This window comes from Macrobrachium nipponense, chromosome 34, assembly GCF_015104395.2.
Source record: "Macrobrachium nipponense isolate FS-2020 chromosome 34, ASM1510439v2, whole genome shotgun sequence".
NCBI classification, from domain to species: domain Eukaryota; kingdom Metazoa; phylum Arthropoda; class Malacostraca; order Decapoda; family Palaemonidae; genus Macrobrachium; species Macrobrachium nipponense.
Genome location: NC_061095.1, coordinates 44,489,893 through 44,495,892, shown reverse-complemented (window position 1 = coordinate 44,495,892; position 6,000 = coordinate 44,489,893).

Here is a 6,000-nt window from a genome sequence, read left to right as displayed (position 1 = left end):
GTCTCACGCTTATCCAATGAATAATGGGGGGGAGGGGGGAATCCCCCCATTAAAACATATATATATATATATATATATATATATATATATATATATATATATATATATATATATATATATATATATATATATTTTATTTTCCCCTATGGACTACAACTCATATGTCTTCGTGAAAAAGGAAGACAATAACCTCAGTGTGTATATATATATATATATATATATATATATATATATATATATATATATATACACACATGAGGTTATTGTCTTCCTTTTTCACGAAGACATATATGAGGTTGTAGTCCATAGGGAAAATAAAATAACGAAAGTCCTTTTGCTCTACAGTCTCTGCTTCTGAACTGTTGAGCTATTATATATATATATATATATATATATATATATATATATATATATATATATATATATATATATATATATAATATATATTAGAAGAAGTTTTCTGATATCCACACCCCCATCCGCGGATTATCTACATTTTTAAAAAATCCTCATCCCCATTGACAACTTCTTAGCATCCGCATCTACATCCACGTCCGCATCAGCAGTTTGAGGTCCATCGGTCGAGATTATATGATTGTCGCACCCTGTTCCTTTTATTTGTATATTTTTTATTATTATATAGAAAAATTTAGGGTAATCATTAAAATATCAGAGGAAAAATTCGCATTATATCAAATCACGGGCGGGAAAAAATCATTTATTGTAAAGCCAAAGACTCATTCAATGATAACATCGTTTGAATTGTTTTATTTCGACAGAGATCAAAGGAGTTCTGCTGATGACGTGTGAACCTTTGTGGAAAAATTATTGATTGGCTGTGTAAACAAAATGCTCCACTGAAAGCTTTACTAGATGAGAACTCGCTCAAAATAAAGGTGCTTGTCAGTATAGCTTCTATGTTCTGTGCTTTGGTCTCAGATGATAATGACCTTTCCTTATTTATATTGATTTCTATATGGTGTGCCCTAATTCTTTGATGCAAATAAATAAATGACATACCTTTATATACACTCACATACACACACACACTCGCATATGCTTTTGAAGATGTTTAAGAAGTCAGTGTAATGGATGATGTTTCCTGAAAGCACTCACACACTTCACGCACACACACACACACCCTCACTAAGATATTTACGTGTTATATTCAGAAGGGTGAAGACACATTATATTTTGCTTCATGTATTTTCGTCACCTATCGAAAGCGTCTTCAGATACAGATTTCAAATTGACTTAAACAGTCATTATTACCACATGCAAACTTTACAGCTAATCCTTAGATGTAAAATATGACGGCAATAGAGTAATAATGAATTTCATCGGTTGGCGGGTCTCATTTTCTCGCGGCAGTAAGATCATTTGTGGTGATCCATAGGACATACCCTATGTTACCGTTCTACAGCCGCCCAAAGTTGGTCAGCACCCTCGTAATGTGGAATAGCACTGCCCTGTGGAGAGATGTGTATATCTTACGAGGTCAAAATGACACTCGTTTAAACAAAAAAAAAAAACTCCTAAACTGGTAACGTGGCCTACCTTTCATGTTGAGAGCCATCCCTGAATTTAGCTGAAAAATCAAAGTATCAAACTCTAGGCTAATCCAAACTCCTGCTGTTACAAAAAATATACTTTTTATTTCCCAAAATTAGCTAACATGAAAATGGAATAAAATGGGTTAAGAATAACACACACACACACACACACACAAAAGTTAAACTATCATATTCTTCCCAAAATCCTATTTAGGTAAGTACCCCCTTTTTTCTCTTTCCGTCCAAGCATTCATAGTTTATCAAAGTCTAGAGAAAACCCATTTTTCTTTATGGTGACTTCGAATCCATCTGAAAATGAGAATATAATTATCAGACAATTAAACATTAAAGTTCGTCCATAAAATGTATGTCACATCGCACTTCCCTTTTTCTAGAACTGAAGTAATTGTCATATTCACTTTTACCTTTTCCGACGGACCTCCAACGCCTCTTCTACACCGAAATCACTACTGCCTACTTTGACAGTTGGCCGTCCAATTCCTCCCTTAATTCACATACCAGAGGTCATATGTCATTTTTTGTGACAATCATAACGAACTCACACCCACTAACCGACGCACAGATACACGCACGCTACATACATGAAACTCGTGATTAATTCATGTCTTTGGAATGCGTCAATGAACTCCATTCTGCACGCGATATGTTTCCTATTTGTCTTTTCATCTCAGCATCTCCGAGGAATCCAGCGTTTTGCATCTTTCTCTAACCGGCAAGAGCTAAGGTTATCAATCCTACTATTTAATATATATATGTCTCTACCAGTGCCTTTAAGATATAGATATAAATCTCCCGAGGAAATATGTCAAGCCCTCAGCTGCAACCCAACCTCAACCAAGTGAGAATAATTCAACATTATGTAAACAAGCACAACCGTTAAACAACATTGAGAGAATTGTTAAAAAATTCACAATTCCGTGAAAACAAATTGTTTAAAAAATATCCACAATTATATATAAAAATATATTTCTATGTAAAATATAAAAAAACAAAGACTTTCGAACACTTGAACGGTGTTCCTCATCAGTGTGACGTTAAAATGTAATGAAGAGGATAGTTTCCCTCCGAAGAGCATCTAAAAAGGTGGGCGGGGCGAGAAAATAATAACAGCCCATCATCGAAGTGCTGGTTCGTGTTTTAGGTAATCCCAAACTCAACAGGCAGTTGCGGCAACCTCCTCGATCTCCGAACCTGCGAAGTTGCTCCTGCTTGCACTGCATAGGTGCCATAGTCGGAAACATCCGCTGGGACGTCGGCTATCTGGAGAGAGAGGGGAAGAGGAAGCAGAGCATCAGGGTTCACATGGTCAACGTCAGTTTTAAAATTAAATTCTTTTAAGCATTGCCTGGCAATGAAACTGTTTATAAAAGGGTCTTCATTGGTAAACGACTTATTATCCTCAAAAGATATTCCCATGTTTATAGCGGCGCCTTCAACTAGTCTTCTCACGTGAGAATCGTCGCTTTTAAAAATAATTTGTGCACCATCCCAATTAATTCTGTGGTCTAAATTAAAACTGTGGAGCCACCAAGCGCTGCCCCTGTGCATGAAGATCATAGGCCCTTCTGTGTTCCCTTAATCTGACCTCTAATCCCCTACCACTTTCCCCGTAGTAACAACCACTGCAATCCTGACAAGGAACCTTGTAAACACCGTTATTTCTCTTGGTACTGTTATTATTCTTTGCAAGAGCTTTTGCCAAAGTGTTTTTGTAAGTATAAACTATTTCTATGTCCTTTTGGTGCTTATTTATGTAATCACCTACTTTTGAGATTACATCGTTACATTTTAACGTCACACTGATGAGGAACACCGTTCAAGTGTTCGAAAGTCTTTGTTTTTTTATATTTTACATAGAAATATATTTTTATATATAATTGTGGATATTTTTTAAACATTGAGAGAATTATTAGAAGGCACAGCTATCGTGTACAGTGAAGCCCTTCACAAATTACCACTTGGAGCGGCATGAGTATAAATCAGTTGCGCAACGGCTTGCATTAAAAAAAAAAAAAAAACGCAGACTTCATCTTACGTTCTTCAAGGAAATAACAAAAGATATGTGAGAATCCAGAGGAAGAAATGAGTGACATAATATTCCCGAATAGTTCAGAAAATACCTGTAATTGAGCAGATTAAAACTATCGGCCAAAGGTGGATATGAGGTCATCATTCACGCCCCCTTTAGCATGTCACGTCATCGGAGGTATCTTTCAGGGCACCAAAAAATGATCTTGCTGCAGCAGAGACTATGTGCAAGGGAATGAGACTAACTGATCGATGGAATTTCATCACTCCATTTTAACTGTTAAGCTGTGTGTCGTAAATAAACAGTGTTTATATTAGTTTGGAATATATTCATGAAGACCCCATCGATAGGTGAGGATGGACTTCGTTGACGCTAACAAGTATAAGGAAGCAAACGTAGATGATATTCCATTATTCAGGAGAAGGTTACCCAGAAGAGAATAAAATATAGTCTGATTCACAATGTAAATAAAGAGAATCTCTGCAAATAATTTAATTGATTTCAAAAAAAGTTGTCTACAATTCATTTCTGACAGCCTCCTATGACCAGAGAGCAAGAAACTTTTATAACAGGAATTGCAACTGTCTCGTAGAATTAAAGAAAGTAGTATACTTTCATTTTGATGGGTAGAGATCCAGATCAATAAGAAGGGACCGAGATACTTGAAATCGAATTGATTTTCACTCCACTAGGCGAATTAAATGCTAATTAAGGCTATCATTTGCATTTATGGCAGGCCAGGGATATGGCGTGAGTTGAACCCTTGTGCGATCGCTGTATAAATTATGAGTGCCCTTTGCAATGCAAAAATGAGTTTGTAATTCAAATTCGTGGATTTAAAACTCAAATTAGTTATAATTGCTCGCAGTCCTGGGAGTTGGCAGGCAATAATATTACAGAACTTATTCATTGCGTTGTTTGTGTTGTCAGTCAAGCTTTCATATCCTTAATTGCTCAAAGAATGGAAATGTGATATGCAGAGCGGCTGGGAGTTCTAAACTTCACCTTGAAAAGGATATGGCATAGTTGTTATTTATGTCATGATATGATTAACACTGGACTTTCCTTGTTACTTGCCAAATAAGCAATCTTGCATTATATTACTGTTAAACGTATATTGTCATAACACTGATGCCGCCGAATAGTCGTCCCAGTTCAAGACTAACTCGGGATGAACGGTAGGAAATGAATTAATCAAACGGAAATTATATTTTACTCGACGACTCTGGTGTCAGAACGTCCAAGGTTTATTGTATTCCTGAAGAATTCAGTGAACATCCAGAGTTAACGATGATGCACAACATTATTAGAATAAAATTTTGGTTGTTGTTGTTGTTGCTACTTCCAAGTTGATGATATGATTTTTTCATTAACGATTATTAAAAATTGCACATTTCTTACATATCTTTAATGCTATTCAGGTCTCTTTTCGATATTTCTCCAGTTTCATCTATACGAAAATTATCCAAAGAATTACACGGAATGAGGCATACGCACCTTTTAGTATTGTTTTATTGGTCTTAAATTCTACTTTAGCTCACACACTCAAGTGGATGTGGTATCTTTGAGTTTTCTAAATTACTTTTTGGTAGTAGGAGGTGTCTTTTTTTTTTTTTTTTTTATCATAAGATGTATATATATGATATATATATATGATATATATATATACTAGATATAGATATATATATATTTATATATTAGATATATATATATAGATAGTATATATATATATATAGATATATATATAGAGATATATATATATATATGTATATATATGAGTAGATATATATAGTATATATAGTATATATATATATAGGTTATATATTTATATATATATATATATATATAAATATATTTATAGTATATATATATATATATATATATATATATATAAACATATTATATGTATACATATATATATATATATATATATATGTATATATATACTATATATATATATATATATATATATATATATAGATATATATATATAACTATATATCATATCTATTTTGGATATATATTAATATATATAATATAATAATATATATATATATGATATGTATATATATACATATATATATATATATATATATATATATATATATATATATAGTATATATATATATATATATATATATATATATATATATATATATATAAAATATATATCGCAATAAATTCAGTCTATATGTCTTTGTACGTCATTTAGCTATTCTTCAACTTCCATAATCCGTAGTCTAATTCGGTGAGGGTGATTTAATTATGAAAAAAATAACCCCTCGCCACCATCAGAAGAACCTCCTCGAGTTGACGAACGTAGTATACCAATACATATGCCTTGCCCGAGGATGTCCTGAGAAGTACATTGGTATGACTACCAATGCATCTTGCGAA